The sequence below is a fragment of the Copadichromis virginalis genome, linkage group LG9 (genome assembly GCF_057382275.1).
Source record: "Copadichromis virginalis isolate Kocher_CV1m ecotype Utaka linkage group LG9, C_Virginalis_male_GT1.1, whole genome shotgun sequence".
Taxonomy (NCBI): domain Eukaryota; kingdom Metazoa; phylum Chordata; class Actinopteri; order Cichliformes; family Cichlidae; genus Copadichromis; species Copadichromis virginalis.
In genome coordinates, this window is record NC_140626.1 from 12555220 (window position 1) to 12569951 (window position 14732).

At 46.4% G+C, this 14732-nt stretch overlaps 14 non-coding genes across 14 annotated transcripts; all 14 read right to left on the minus strand.

Annotated features, from left to right (window-relative positions):
- Positions 1 to 442: 442 nt before the first annotated feature.
- Positions 443 to 524, minus strand: trnas-aga (transfer RNA serine (anticodon AGA)). The gene has a single exon. It is a non-coding gene; the product is annotated as a tRNA-Ser (tRNA).
- Positions 525 to 1099: 575 nt separating this feature from the next.
- Positions 1100 to 1171, minus strand: trnag-ucc (transfer RNA glycine (anticodon UCC)). The gene has a single exon. It is a non-coding gene; the product is annotated as a tRNA-Gly (tRNA).
- A 1354-nt stretch (positions 1172 to 2525) lies between these two features.
- Positions 2526 to 2607, minus strand: trnas-aga (transfer RNA serine (anticodon AGA)). The gene has a single exon. It is a non-coding gene; the product is annotated as a tRNA-Ser (tRNA).
- Positions 2608 to 3182: 575 nt separating this feature from the next.
- On the minus strand, positions 3183 to 3254 carry trnag-ucc (transfer RNA glycine (anticodon UCC)). The gene has a single exon. It is a non-coding gene; the product is annotated as a tRNA-Gly (tRNA).
- Positions 3255 to 4608: 1354 nt separating this feature from the next.
- trnas-aga (transfer RNA serine (anticodon AGA)) lies at positions 4609 to 4690 on the minus strand. Its single transcript has one exon. It is a non-coding gene; the product is annotated as a tRNA-Ser (tRNA).
- A 575-nt stretch (positions 4691 to 5265) lies between these two features.
- On the minus strand, positions 5266 to 5337 carry trnag-ucc (transfer RNA glycine (anticodon UCC)). The gene has a single exon. It is a non-coding gene; the product is annotated as a tRNA-Gly (tRNA).
- Positions 5338 to 6691: 1354 nt separating this feature from the next.
- trnas-aga (transfer RNA serine (anticodon AGA)) lies at positions 6692 to 6773 on the minus strand. Its single transcript has one exon. It is a non-coding gene; the product is annotated as a tRNA-Ser (tRNA).
- Positions 6774 to 7348: 575 nt separating this feature from the next.
- trnag-ucc (transfer RNA glycine (anticodon UCC)) lies at positions 7349 to 7420 on the minus strand. The gene has a single exon. It is a non-coding gene; the product is annotated as a tRNA-Gly (tRNA).
- Positions 7421 to 8774: 1354 nt separating this feature from the next.
- Positions 8775 to 8856, minus strand: trnas-aga (transfer RNA serine (anticodon AGA)). The gene has a single exon. It is a non-coding gene; the product is annotated as a tRNA-Ser (tRNA).
- Positions 8857 to 9431: 575 nt separating this feature from the next.
- trnag-ucc (transfer RNA glycine (anticodon UCC)) lies at positions 9432 to 9503 on the minus strand. The gene has a single exon. It is a non-coding gene; the product is annotated as a tRNA-Gly (tRNA).
- A 1368-nt stretch (positions 9504 to 10871) lies between these two features.
- On the minus strand, positions 10872 to 10953 carry trnas-aga (transfer RNA serine (anticodon AGA)). The gene has a single exon. It is a non-coding gene; the product is annotated as a tRNA-Ser (tRNA).
- A 575-nt stretch (positions 10954 to 11528) lies between these two features.
- On the minus strand, positions 11529 to 11600 carry trnag-ucc (transfer RNA glycine (anticodon UCC)). The gene has a single exon. It is a non-coding gene; the product is annotated as a tRNA-Gly (tRNA).
- A 1368-nt stretch (positions 11601 to 12968) lies between these two features.
- trnas-aga (transfer RNA serine (anticodon AGA)) lies at positions 12969 to 13050 on the minus strand. Its single transcript has one exon. It is a non-coding gene; the product is annotated as a tRNA-Ser (tRNA).
- A 575-nt stretch (positions 13051 to 13625) lies between these two features.
- trnag-ucc (transfer RNA glycine (anticodon UCC)) lies at positions 13626 to 13697 on the minus strand. The gene has a single exon. It is a non-coding gene; the product is annotated as a tRNA-Gly (tRNA).
- Between the last annotated feature and the right edge of the window lie 1035 nt (positions 13698 to 14732).

A 14732-nucleotide genomic window follows, 5' to 3' on the forward strand; every position in this document is an offset into this window, starting at 1 on the left:
AGAGCAAAGTTTTTACATGCAAAGAGCTGTAGTGAAAAGCAGTGTTCCAAACAATGAAATGTGTCCACTCCTTGTGCTTTTCATGCAGTAATGTTTGAAGCTATTTCTGCTGTTGTCCCATTCCCGGTGAAATCCGCTGTGCCTCCAATCCCGATCCTCTTGCAAAGCAATCAGCATTTGTCAGACGCATGAGTCATTGGCGGTACTCAGACTGGATCCTGGACGACTACACGGGGGAACGTGTGGGGTGGCTAAGAGACCAATTGAAGGATGCCATGTTTACTGAATATGTGCCTAATTTTGTCAGGACATAGCTGGGTCCATTGCTTCTGCGTGCTCTATTTTCACAAGCAAAGGCCTGGCTCTTTCTCCTGGCACCTTCTCAGGTGATCTCCATGCCTTCTTCTCAAATCAACGTCTGGACTGGCGCAAAACAGCTGACCGTTGTCGACAGGATTCGAACCTGTGCGGGGAGACCCCAATGGATTTCTAGTCCATCGCCTTGACCGCTCGGCCACAACAACCACATTGGGCTGTGGAAATACATACTCGAAAGACATACGTCTTCCAAGTCCTACGCCACACATCTTTCAAGTAGGATGTGCACAACAACGGCCACGCTGGATTGTAAATGCGGTAGCTGCATGACTTTGGTGCGAAAGCTTGTGGTTTTGCAGTTCCGTGAGATTGGTGCAGCACAGCTGCGGTTGAAGCTAGCTGGCTGACATTAGCTTGCTTGTTTGCATGAACAGTAACACACACAGCTGATGATTTTGCCACCGCAAAGAGCTGATCAGTACATGGTTAGTAAAATGTTATCTTCATTCCAAACATTCAGCACAATATTTAAAGTGGGACTGGGTGTCTTTATGAAGAAATAACGTGTCCAATCCCAGTTTCATGTAAGAAGGTATAGGTATGAAGTGATGAGAAGTCAAAGCCTGTTTGAACAGTGTCTTTACACAGCAAACGGTAGCAGCGAGGCCGATGAAGAATGCACCTGGCCTGACATTGTAAGCATTTGCAGAAAGAGCGGAGAACGTTTTTAGTGTAAAATAGTACGCAGCCCACATGCTTGAACAGCACTGCGAATGGCAACTGCGATGGCCGGGAATCGAACCCGGGTCAACTGCTTGGAAGGCAGCTATGCTCGCCACTATACCACCATCGCTGTGAAAGACTACAACATCACTGATTCATTGTCCGGCTTATACAGATTTTCAGGACAATTAACAAGGTGGGCATTGTGATTACTCGCTTGTCAGGTTCTAAACTGGTCAAAAGGTAGATCACTAAAAAGACTAGTGCTTTCATGCAACTGCACATTTAATCTCATCAGCAAAGCTTCTTTGCTACTCAAGTGTGGCCTCTCACGCATTTAAACTCTTGCGTGATTTTTAGCACCTTGAGAGTCGCAATGGTCACGCGAGTTCTTCAGGTCACAGCAGACAAGGTGAGAATAGGTGTGAATCTGTCTTGGGACGAATCTGGGACGAGGACGTCTTTGGCTCCTCTTTCAAGTTATTGGACTTTGGCAAAAAGGTTTTACGCTTAATTCAAAAATGAGAGCAAGTGTCTGTGTCCCGAATACAAAGTGGGAGCTGGTTCCACAGAGAGGGGCCTGAAAAGTGATGGCTCTGCCTTCCATTGCACTTTAAAATCCCCTCGGAAGCCAGCAGTCTGAGAGCAAAGCACTCTGTTGGGATGATATGGCACTGTGAGATCTTGTAGACAAAATTGGTGGTGATTATTCAAGACCTTGTGTGTGAGGGCAAGTATTTGGATTTTTATTTGGGATTTAATTGGGAGCCAATGAAGAGAGAAGTCCATATGGGGGAAATCTACTCTGTCCTTCCAGTCCCTGACTGTGCTCTGGATGCAGCGTTTTGGAAAACAGTGTAAAGGCTTTTCAGGAAGCTTTTAGGACACTGTGAAAATACTGAATTTGAATAGTGGAGGCTAGAAGTAGTGAATGTATCCTTCCTCTCTATCATTAGATGGAGAGAGTGTACAAAGGCCGGCATAGTGGGTCTGTGGCCACTCTTGCTTGCGCTTTTGCGTGTCTGTCAGCCAGCTGTGGAGAAGAGCAAAGTTTTTACATGCAAAGAGCTGTAGTGAAAAGCAGTGTTCCAAACAATGAAATGTGTCCACTCCTTGTGCTTTTCATGCAGTAATGTTTGAAGCTATTTCTGCTGTTGTCCCATTCCCGGTGAAATCCGCTGTGCCTCCAATCCCGATCCTCTTGCAAAGCAATCAGCATTTGTCAGACGCATGAGTCATTGGCGGTACTCAGACTGGATCCTGGACGACTACATGGGGGAACGTGTGGGGTGGCTAAGAGACCAATTGAAGGATGCCATGTTTACTGAATATGTGCCTAATTTTGTCAGGACATAGCTGGGTCCATTGCTTCTGCGTGCTCTATTTTCACAAGCAAAGGCCTGGCTCTTTCTCCTGGCACCTTCTCAGGTGATCTCCATGCCTTCTTCTCAAATCAACGTCTGGACTGGCGCAAAACAGCTGACCGTTGTCGACAGGATTCGAACCTGTGCGGGGAGACCCCAATGGATTTCTAGTCCATCGCCTTGACCGCTCGGCCACAACAACCACATTGGGCTGTGGAACTACATACTCGAAAGACATACGTCTTCCAAGTCCTACGCCACACATCTTTCAAGTAGGATGTGCACAACAACGGCCACGCTGGATTGTAAATGCGGTAGCTGCATGACTTTGGTGCGAAAGCTTGTGGTTTTGCAGTTCCGTGAGATTGGTGCAGCACAGCTGCGGTTGAAGCTAGCTGGCTGACATTAGCGTGCTTGTTTGCATGAACAGTAACACACACAGCTGATGATTTTGCCACCGCAAAGAGCTGATCAGTACATGGTTAGTAAAATGTTATCTTCATTCCAAACATTCAGCACAATATTTAAAGTGGGACTGGGTGTCTTTATGAAGAAGTAGCGTGTCCAATCCCAGTTTCATGTAAGAAGGTATAGGTATGAAGTGATGAGAAGTCAAAGCCTGTGTGAACAGTGTCTTTACACAGCAAACGGTAGCAGCGAGGCCGATGAAGAATGCACCTGGCCTGACATTGTAAGCATTTGCAGAAAGAGCGGAGAACGTTTTTAGTGTAAAATAGTACGCAGCCCACATGCTTGAACAGCACTGCGAGTGGCAACTGCGATGGCCGGGAATCGAACCCGGGTCAACTGCTTGGAAGGTAGCTATGCTCGCCACTATACCACCATCGCTGTGAAAGACTACAACATCACTGATTCATTGTCCGGCTTATACAGATTTTCAGGACAATTAACAAGGTGGGCATTGTGATTACTCGCTTGTCAGGTTCTAAACTGGTCAAAAGGTAGATCACTAAAAAGACTAGTGCTTTCATGCAACTGCACATTTAATCTCATCAGCAAAGCTTCTTTGCTACTCAAGTGTGGCCTCTCACGCATTTAAACTCTTGCGTGATTTTTAGCACCTTGAGAGTCGCAATGGTCACGCGAGTTCTTCAGGTCACAGCAGACAAGGTGAGAATAGGTGTGAATCTGTCTTGGGACGAATCTGGGACGAGGACGTCTTTGGCTCCTCTTTCAAGTTATTGGACTTTGGCAAAAAGGTTTTACGCTTAATTCAAAAATGAGAGCAAGTGTTTGTGTCCCGAATACAAAGTGGGAGCTGGTTCCACAGAGAGGGGCCTGAAAAGTGATGGCTCTGCCTTCCATTGCACTTTAAAATCCCCTCGGAAGCCAGCAGTCTGAGAGCAAAGCACTCTGTTGGGATGATATGGCACTGTGAGATCTTGTAGACAAAATTGGTGGTGATTATTCAAGACCTTGTGTGTGAGGGCAAGTATTTGGATTTTTATTTGGGATTTAATTGGGAGCCAATGAAGAGAGAAGTCCATATGGGGGAAATCTACTCTGTCCTTCCAGTCCCTGACTGTGCTCTGGATGCAGCGTTTTGGAAAACAGTGTAAAGGCTTTTCAGGAAGCTTTTAGGACACTGTGAAAATACTGAATTTGAATAGTGGAGGCTAGAAGTAGTGAATGTATCCTTCCTCTCTATCATTAGATGGACAGAGTGTACAAAGGCCGGCATAGTGGGTCTGTGGCCACTCTTGCTTGCGCTTTTGCGTGTCCGTCAGCCAGCTGTGGAGAAGAGCAAAGTTTTTACATGCAAAGAGCTGTAGTGAAAAGCAGTGTTCCAAACAATGAAATGTGTCCACTCCTTGTGCTTTTCATGCAGTAATGTTTGAAGCTATTTCTGCTGTTGTCCCATTCCCGGTGAAATCCGCTGTGCCTCCAATCCCGATCCTCTTGCAAAGCAATCAGCATTTGTCAGACGCATGAGTCATTGGCGGTACTCAGACTGGATCCTGGACGACTACACGGGGGAACGTGTGGGGTGGCTAAGAGACCAATTGAAGGATGCCATGTTTACTGAATATGTGCCTAATTTTGTCAGGACATAGCTGGGTCCATTGCTTCTGCGTGCTCTATTTTCACAAGCAAAGGCCTGGCTCTTTCTCCTGGCACCTTCTCAGGTGATCTCCATGCCTTCTTCTCAAATCAACGTCTGGACTGGCGCAAAACAGCTGACCGTTGTCGACAGGATTCGAACCTGTGCGGGGAGACCCCAATGGATTTCTAGTCCATCGCCTTGACCGCTCGGCCACAACAACCACATTGGGCTGTGGAACTACATACTCGAAAGACATACGTCTTCCAAGTCCTACGCCACACATCTTTCAAGTAGGATGTGCACAACAACGGCCACGCTGGATTGTAAATGCGGTAGCTGCATGACTTTGGTGCGAAAGCTTGTGGTTTTGCAGTTCCGTGAGATTGGTGCAGCACAGCTGCGGTTGAAGCTAGCTGGCTGACTTTAGCTTGCTTGTTTGCATGAACAGTAACACACACAGCTGATGATTTTGCCACCGCAAAGAGCTGATCAGTACATGGTTAGTAAAATGTTATCTTCATTCCAAACATTCAGCACAATATTTAAAGTGGGACTGGGTGTCTTTATGAAGAAATAACGTGTCCAATCCCAGTTTCATGTAAGAAGGTATAGGTATGAAGTGATGAGAAGTCAAAGCCTGTTTGAACAGTGTCTTTACACAGCAAACGGTAGCAGCGAGGCCGATGAAGAATGCACCTGGCCTGACATTGTAAGCATTTGCAGAAAGAGCGGAGAACGTTTTTAGTGTAAAATAGTACGCAGCCCACATGCTTGAACAGCACTGCGAATGGCAACTGCGATGGCCGGGAATCGAACCCGGGTCAACTGCTTGGAAGGGAGCTATGCTCGCCACTATACCACCATCGCTGTGAAAGACTACAACATCACTGATTCATTGTCCGGCTTATACAGATTTTCAGGACAATTAACAAGGTGGGCATTGTGATTACTCGCTTGTCAGGTTCTAAACTGGTCAAAAGGTAGATCACTAAAAAGACTAGTGCTTTCATGCAACTGCACATTTAATCTCATCAGCAAAGCTTCTTTGCTACTCAAGTGTGGCCTCTCACGCATTTAAACTCTTGCGTGATTTTTAGCACCTTGAGAGTCGCAATGGTCACGCGAGTTCTTCAGGTCACAGCAGACAAGGTGAGAATAGGTGTGAATCTGTCTTGGGACGAATCTGGGACGAGGACGTCTTTGGCTCCTCTTTCAAGTTATTGGACTTTGGCAAAAAGGTTTTACGCTTAATTCAAAAATGAGAGCAAGTGTCTGTGTCCCGAATACAAAGTGGGAGCTGGTTCCACAGAGAGGGGCCTGAAAAGTGATGGCTCTGCCTTCCATTGCACTTTAAAATCCCCTCGGAAGCCAGCAGTCTGAGAGCAAAGCACTCTGTTGGGATGATATGGCACTGTGAGATCTTGTAGACAAAATTGGTGGTGATTATTCAAGACCTTGTGTGTGAGGGCAAGTATTTGGATTTTTATTTGGGATTTAATTGGGAGCCAATGAAGAGAGAAGTCCATATGGGGGAAATCTACTCTGTCCTTCCAGTCCCTGACTGTGCTCTGGATGCAGCGTTTTGGAAAACAGTGTAAAGGCTTTTCAGGAAGCTTTTAGGACACTGTGAAAATACTGAATTTGAATAGTGGAGGCTAGAAGTAGTGAATGTATCCTTCCTCTCTATCATTAGATGGAGAGAGTGTACAAAGGCCGGCATAGTGGGTCTGTGGCCACTCTTGCTTGCGCTTTTGCGTGTCTGTCAGCCAGCTGTGGAGAAGAGCAAAGTTTTTACATGCAAAGAGCTGTAGTGAAAAGCAGTGTTCCAAACAATGAAATGTGTCCACTCCTTGTGCTTTTCATGCAGTAATGTTTGAAGCTATTTCTGCTGTTGTCCCATTCCCGGTGAAATCCGCTGTGCCTCCAATCCCGATCCTCTTGCAAAGCAATCAGCATTTGTCAGACGCATGAGTCATTGGCGGTACTCAGACTGGATCCTGGACGACTACACGGGGGAACGTGTGGGGTGGCTAAGAGACCAATTGAAGGATGCCATGTTTACTGAATATGTGCCTAATTTTGTCAGGACATAGCTGGGTCCATTGCTTCTGCGTGCTCTATTTTCACAAGCAAAGGCCTGGCTCTTTCTCCTGGCACCTTCTCAGGTGATCTCCATGCCTTCTTCTCAAATCAACGTCTGGACTGGCGCAAAACAGCTGACCGTTGTCGACAGGATTCGAACCTGTGCGGGGAGACCCCAATGGATTTCTAGTCCATCGCCTTGACCGCTCGGCCACAACAACCACATTGGGCTGTGGAACTACATACTCGAAAGACATACGTCTTCCAAGTCCTACGCCACACATCTTTCAAGTAGGATGTGCACAACAACGGCCACGCTGGATTGTAAATGCGGTAGCTGCATGACTTTGGTGCGAAAGCTTGTGGTTTTGCAGTTCCGTGAGATTGGTGCAGCACAGCTGCGGTTGAAGCTAGCTGGCTGACATTAGCTTGCTTGTTTGCATGAACAGTAACACACACAGCTGATGATTTTGCCACCGCAAAGAGCTGATCAGTACATGGTTAGTAAAATGTTATCTTCATTCCAAACATTCAGCACAATATTTAAAGTGGGACTGGGTGTCTTTATGAAGAAATAACGTGTCCAATCCCAGTTTCATGTAAGAAGGTATAGGTATGAAGTGATGAGAAGTCAAAGCCTGTTTGAACAGTGTCTTTCCACAGCAAACGGTAGCAGCGAGGCCGATGAAGAATGCACCTGGCCTGACATTGTAAGCATTTGCAGAAAGAGCGGAGAACGTTTTTAGTGTAAAATAGTACACAGCCCACATGCTTGAACAGCACTGCGAGTGGCAACTGCGATGGCCGGGAATCGAACCCGGGTCAACTGCTTGGAAGGTAGCTATGCTCGCCACTATACCACCATCGCTGTGAAAGACTACAACATCACTGATTCATTGTCCGGCTTATACAGATTTTCAGGACAATTAACAAGGTGGGCATTGTGATTACTCGCTTGTCAGGTTCTAAACTGGTCAAAAGGTAGATCACTAAAAAGACTAGTGCTTTCATGCAACTGCACATTTAATCTCATCAGCAAAGCTTCTTTGCTACTCAAGTGTGGCCTCTCACGCATTTAAACTCTTGCGTGATTTTTAGCACCTTGAGAGTCGCAATGGTCACGCGAGTTCTTCAGGTCACAGCAGACAAGGTGAGAATAGGTGTGAATCTGTCTTGGGACGAATCTGGGACGAGGACGTCTTTGGCTCCTCTTTCAAGTTATTGGACTTTGGCAAAAAGGTTTTACGCTTAATTCAAAAATGAGAGCAAGTGTCTGTGTCCCGAATACAAAGTGGGAGCTGGTTCCACAGAGAGGGGCCTGAAAAGTGATGGCTCTGCCTTCCATTGCACTTTAAAATCCCCTCGGAAGCCAGCAGTCTGAGAGCAAAGCACTCTGTTGGGATGATATGGCACTGTGAGATCTTGTAGACAAAATTGGTGGTGATTATTCAAGACCTTGTGTGTGAGGGCAAGTATTTGGATTTTTATTTGGGATTTAATTGGGAGCCAATGAAGAGAGAAGTCCATATGGGGGAAATCTACTCTGTCCTTCCAGTCCCTGACTGTGCTCTGGATGCAGCGTTTTGGAAAACAGTGTAAAGGCTTTTCAGGAAGCTTTTAGGACACTGTGAAAATACTGAATTTGAATAGTGGAGGCTAGAAGTAGTGAATGTATCCTTCCTCTCTATCATTAGATGGAGAGAGTGTACAAAGGCCGGCATAGTGGGTCTGTGGCCACTCTTGCTTGCGCTTTTGCGTGTCTGTCAGCCAGCTGTGGAGAAGAGCAAAGTTTTTACATGCAAAGAGCTGTAGTGAAAAGCAGTGTTCCAAACAATGAAATGTGTCCACTCCTTGTGCTTTTCATGCAGTAATGTTTGAAGCTATTTCTGCTGTTGTCCCATTCCCGGTGAAATCCGCTGTGCCTCCAATCCCGATCCTCTTGCAAAGCAATCAGCATTTGTCAGACGCATGAGTCATTGGCGGTACTCAGACTGGATCCTGGACGACTACACGGGGGAACGTGTGGGGTGGCTAAGAGACCAATTGAAGGATGCCATGTTTACTGAATATGTGCCTAATTTTGTCAGGACATAGCTGGGTCCATTGCTTCTGCGTGCTCTATTTTCACAAGCAAAGGCCTGGCTCTTTCTCCTGGCACCTTCTCAGGTGATCTCCATGCCTTCTTCTCAAATCAACGTCTGGACTGGCGCAAAACAGCTGACCGTTGTCGACAGGATTCGAACCTGTGCGGGGAGACCCCAATGGATTTCTAGTCCATCGCCTTGACCGCTCGGCCACAACAACCACATTGGGCTGTGGAAATACATACTTGAAAGACATACGTCTTCCAAGTCCTACGCCACACATCTTTCAAGTAGGATGTGCACAACAACGGCCACGCTGGATTGTAAATGCGGTAGCTGCATGACTTTGGTGCGAAAGCTTGTGGTTTTGCAGTTCCGTGAGATTGGTGCAGCACAGCTGCGGTTGAAGCTAGCTGGCTGACATTAGCTTGCTTGTTTGCATGAACAGTAACACACACAGCTGATGATTTTGCCACCGCAAAGAGCTGATCAGTACATGGTTAGTAAAATGTTATCTTCATTCCAAACATTCAGCACAATATTTAAAGTGGGACTGGGTGTCTTTATGAAGAAGTAGCGTGTCCAATCCCAGTTTCATGTAAGAAGGTATAGGTATGAAGTGATGAGAAGTCAAAGCCTGTATGAACAGTGTCTTTCCACAGCAAACGGTAGCAGCGAGGCCGATGAAGAATGCACCTGGCCTGACATTGTAAGCATTTGCAGAAAGAGCGGAGAACGTTTTTAGTGTAAGATAGTACGCAGCCCACATGCTTGAACAGCACTGCGAGTGGCAACTGCGATGGCCGGGAATCGAACCCGGGTCAACTGCTTGGAAGGCAGGTATGCTCGCCACTATACCACCATCGCTGTGAAAGACTGCAACATCACTGATTCATTGTCCGGCTTATACAGATTTTCAGGACAATTAACAAGGTGGGCATTGTGATTACTCGCTTGTCAGGTTCTAAACTGGTCAAAAGGTAGATCACTAAAAAGACTAGTGCTTTCATTCAACTGCACATTTAATCTCATCAGCAAAGCTTCTTTGCTACTCAAGTGTGGCCTCTCACGCATTTAAACTCTTGCGTGATTTTTAGCACCTTGAGAGTCGCAATGGTCACGTGAGTTCTTCAGGTCACAGCAGACAAGGCGAGAATAGGTGTGAATCTGTCTTGGGACGAATCTGGGACGAGGACGTCTTTGGCTCCTCTTTCAAGTTATTGGACTTTGGCACAAAGGTTTTACGCTTAATTAAAAAATGAGAGCAAGTGTCTGTGTCCCGAATACAAAGTGGGAGCTGGTTCCACGGAGAGGGGCCTGAAAAGTGATGGCTCTGCCTTCCATTGCACTTTAAAATCCCCTCGGAAGCCAGCAGTCTGAGAGCAAAGCACTCTGTTGGGATGATATGGCACTGTGAGATCTTGTAGACAAAAGTTGGTGGTGATTATTCAAGACCTTGTGTGTGAGGGCAAGTATTTGGATTTTTATTTGGGATTTAATTGGGAGCCAATGAAGAGAGAAGTCCATATGGGGGAAATCTACTCTGTCCTTCCAGTCCCTGACTGTGCTCTGGATGCAGCGTTTTGGAAAACAGTGTAAAGGCTTTTCAGGAAGCTTTTAGGACACTGTGAAAATACTGAATTTGAATAGTGGAGGCTAGAAGTAGTGAATGTATCCTTCCTCTCTATCGTTAGATGGAGCGAGTGTACAAAGGCCGGCATAGTGGGTCTGTGGCCACTCTTGCTTGCGCTTTTGCGTGTCCGTCAGCCAGCTGTGGAGAAGAGCAAAGTTTTTACATGCAAAGAGCTGTAGTGAAAAGCAGTGTTCCAAACAATGAAATGTGTCCACTCCTTGTGCTTTTCATGCAGTAATGTTCGATGTTTGAAGCTATTTCTGCTGTTGTCCCATTCCCGGTGAAATCCGCTGTGCCTCCAATCCCGATCCCAGTCCTCTTGCAAAGCAATGAGCATTTGTCAGACGCATGAGTCATTGGCGGTACTCAGACTGGATCCTGGACGACTACACGGGGGCACGTCTGGGGTGGCTAAGAGACCAATTGAAGGATGCCATGTTTACTGAATATGTGCCTAATTTTGTCAGGACATAGCTGGGTCCATTGCTTCTGCGTGCTCTATTTTCACAAGCAAAGGCCTGGCTCTTTCTCCTGGCACCTTCTCAGGTGATCTCCATGCCTTCTTCTCAAATCAACGTCTGGACTGCCGCAAAACAACTGACCGTTGTCGACAGGATTCGAATCTGTGCGGGGAGACCCCAATGGATTTCTAGTCCATCGCCTTGCCCGCTCGGCCACAACAACCGCATTGGGCTCTGGAACTACATACTTGAAAGACATACGTCTTCCAAGTCCTACGCCACACATCTTTCAAGTAGGATGTGCACAACAACGGCCACGCTGGATTGTAAATGCGGTAGCTGCATGACTTTGGTGCGAAAGCTTGTGGTTTTGCAGTTCCGTGAGATTGGTGCAGCACAGCTGCGGTTGAAGCTAGCTGGCTGACATTAGCTTGCTTGTTTGCATGAACAGTAACACACACAGCTGATGATTTTGCCACCGCAAAGAGCTGATCAGTACATGGTTAGTAAAATGTTATCTTCATTCCAAACATTCAGCACAATATTTAAAGTGGGACTGGGTGTCTTTATGAAGAAGTAGCGTGTCCAATCATAGTTTCATGTAAGAAGGTATAGGTATGAAGTGATGAGAACTCAAAGCCTGTTTGAACAGTGTCTTTCCACAGCAAACGGTAGCAGCGAGGCCGATGAAGAATGCACCTGGCCTGACATTGTAAGCATTTGCAGAAAGAGCGGAGAACGTTTTTAGTGTAAGATAGTACGCAGCCCACATGCTTGAACAGCACTGCGAGTGGCAACTGCGATGGCCGGGAATCGAACCCGGGTCAACTGCTTGGAAGGTAGCTATGCTCGCCACTATACCACCATCGCTGTGAAAGACAGCAACATCACTGATTCATTGTCCGGCTTATACAGATTTTCAGGACAATTAACAAGGTGGGCATTGTGATTACTCGCTTGTCAGGTTCTAAACTGGTCAAAAGGTAGATCACTAAAAAGACTAGTGCTTTCATTCAACTGCACATTTAATCTCATCAGCAAAGCTTCTTTGCTACTCAAGTGTGGCCTCTCACGCATTTAAACTCTTGCGTGATTTTTAGCACCTTGAGAGTCGCAATGGTCACGCGAGTTCTTCAGGTCACAGCAGACAAGGCGAGAATAGGTGTGAATCTGTCTTGGGACGAATCTGGGACGAGGACGTCTTTGGCTCCTCTTTCAAGTTATTGGACTTTGGCAAAAAGGTTTTACGCTTAATTAAAAAATGAGAGCAAGTGTCTGTGTCCCGAATACAAAGTGGGAGCTGGTTCCACGGAGAGGGGCCTGAAAAGTGATGGCTCTGCCTTCCATTGCACTTTAAAATCTCCTCGGAAGCCAGCAGTCTGAGAGCAAAGCACTCTGTTGGGATGATATGGCACTGTGAGATCTTGTAGACAAAAGTTGGTGGTGATTATTCAAGACCTTGTGTGTGAGGGCAAGTATTTGGATTTTTATTTGGGATTTAATCGGGAGCCAATGAAGAGAGAAGTCCATATGGGGGAAATCTACTCTGTCCTTCCAGTCCCTGACTGTGCTCTGGATGCAGCGTTTTGTAAAACAGTGTAAAGGCTTTTCAGGAAGCTTTTAGGACACTGTGAAAATACTGAATTTGAATAGTGGAGGCTAGAAGTAGTGAATGTATCCTTCCTCTCTATCGTTAGATGGAGAGAGTGTACAAAGGCCGGCATAGTGGGTCTGTGGCCACTCTTGCTTGCGCTTTTGCGTGTCCGTCAGCCAGCTGTGGAGAAGAGCAAAGTTTTTACATGCAAAGAGCTGTAGTGAAAAGCAGTGTTCCAAACAATGAAATGTGTCCACTCCTTGTGCTTTTCATGCAGTAATGTTCGACGTTTGAAGCTATTTCTGCTGTTGTCCCATTCCCGGTGAAATCCGCTGTGCCTCCAATCCCGATCCCAGTCCTCTTGCAAAGCAATGAGCATTTGTCAGACGCATGAGTCATTGGCGGTACTCAGACTGGATCCTGGACGACTACACGGTGGCACGTCTGGGGTGGCTAAGAGACCAATTGAAGGATGCCATGTTTACTGAATATGTGCCTAATTTTGTCAGGACATAGCTGGGTCCATTGCTTCTGCGTGCTCTATTTTCACAAGCAAAGGCCTGGCTCTTTCTCCTGGCACCTTCTCAGGTGATCTCCATGCCTTCTTCTCAAATCAACGTCTGGACTGCCGCAAAACAACTGACCGTTGTCGACAGGATTCGAACCTGTGCGGGGAGAACCCAATGGATTTCTAGTCCATCGCCTTGACCGCTCGGCCACAACAACCGCATTGGGCTGTGGAAATACATACTTGAAAGACATACGTCTTCCAAGTCCTACGCCACACATCTTTCAAGTAGGATGTGCACAACAACGGCCACGCTGGATTGTAAATGCGGTAGCTGCATGACTTTGGTGCGAAAGCTTGTGGTTTTGCAGTTCCGTGAGATTGGTGCAGCACAGCTGCGGTTGAAGCTAGCTGGCTGACATTAGCTTGCTTGTTTGCATGAACAGTAACACACACAGCTGATGATTTTGCCACCGCAAAGAGCTGATCAGTACATGGTTAGTAAAATGTTATCTTCATTCCAAACATTCAGCACAATATTTAAAGTGGGACTGGGTGTCTTTATGAAGAAGTAGCGTGTCCAATCATAGTTTCATGTAAGAAGGTATAGGTATGAAGTGATGAGAACTCAAAGCCTGTTTGAACAGTGTCTTTCCACAGCAAACGGTAGCAGCGAGGCCGATGAAGAATGCACCTGGCCTGACGTTGTAAGCATTTGCAGAAAGAGCGGAGAACGTTTTTAGTGTAAGATAGTACGCAGCCCACATGCTTGAACAGCACTGCGAGTGGCAACTGCGATGGCCGGGAATCGAACCCGGGTCAACTGCTTGGAAGGAAGCTATGCTCGCCACTATACCACCATCGCTGTGAAAGACTGCAACATCACTGATTCATTGTCCGGCTTATACAGATTTTCAGGACAATTAACAAGGTGGGCATTGTGATTACTCGCTTGTCAGGTTCTAAACTGGTCAAAAGGTAGATCACTAAAAAGACTAGTGCTTTCATTCAACTGCACATTTAATCTCATCAGCAAAGCTTCTTTGCTACTCAAGTGTGGCCTATCACGCATTTAAACTCTTGCGTGATTTTTAGCACCTTGAGAGTCGCAATGGTCACGCGAGTTCTTCAGGTCACAGCAGACAAGGCGAGAATAGGTGTGAATCTGTCTTGGGACGAATCTGGGACGAGGACGTCTTTGGCTCCTCTTTCAAGTTATTGGACTTTGGCAAAAAGGTTTTACGCTTAATTAAAAAATGAGAGCAAGTGTCTGTGTCCCGAATACAAATTGGGAGCTGGTTCCACGGAGAGGGGCCTGAAAAGTGATGGCTCTGCCTTCCATTGCACTTTAAAATCCCCTCGGAAGCCAGCAGTCTGAGAGCAAAGCACTCTGTTGGGATGATATGGCACTGTGAGATCTTGTAGACAAAAGTTGGTGGTGATTATTCAAGACCTTGTGTGTGAGGGCAAGTATTTGGATTTTTATTTGGGATTTAATTGGGAGCCAATGAAGAGAGAAGTCCATATGGGGGAAATCTACTCTGTCCTTCCAGTCCCTGACTGTGCTCTGGATGCAGCGTTTTGGAAAACAGTGTAAAGGCTTTTCAGGAAGCTTTTAGGACACTGTGAAAATACTGAATTTGAATAGTGGAGGCTAGAAGTAGTGAATGTATCCTTCCTCTCTATCGTTAGATGGAGAGAGTGTACAAAGGCCGGCATAGTGGGTCTGTGGCCACTCTTGCTTGCGCTTTTGCGTGTCCGTCAGCCAGCTGTGGAGAAGAGCAAAGTTTTTACATGCAAAGAGCTGTAGTGAAAAGCAGTGTTCCAAACAATGAAATGTGTCCACTCCTTGTGCTTTTCATGCAACGTTTTTAGCGTAAAACAGTATGCAGTCCACATG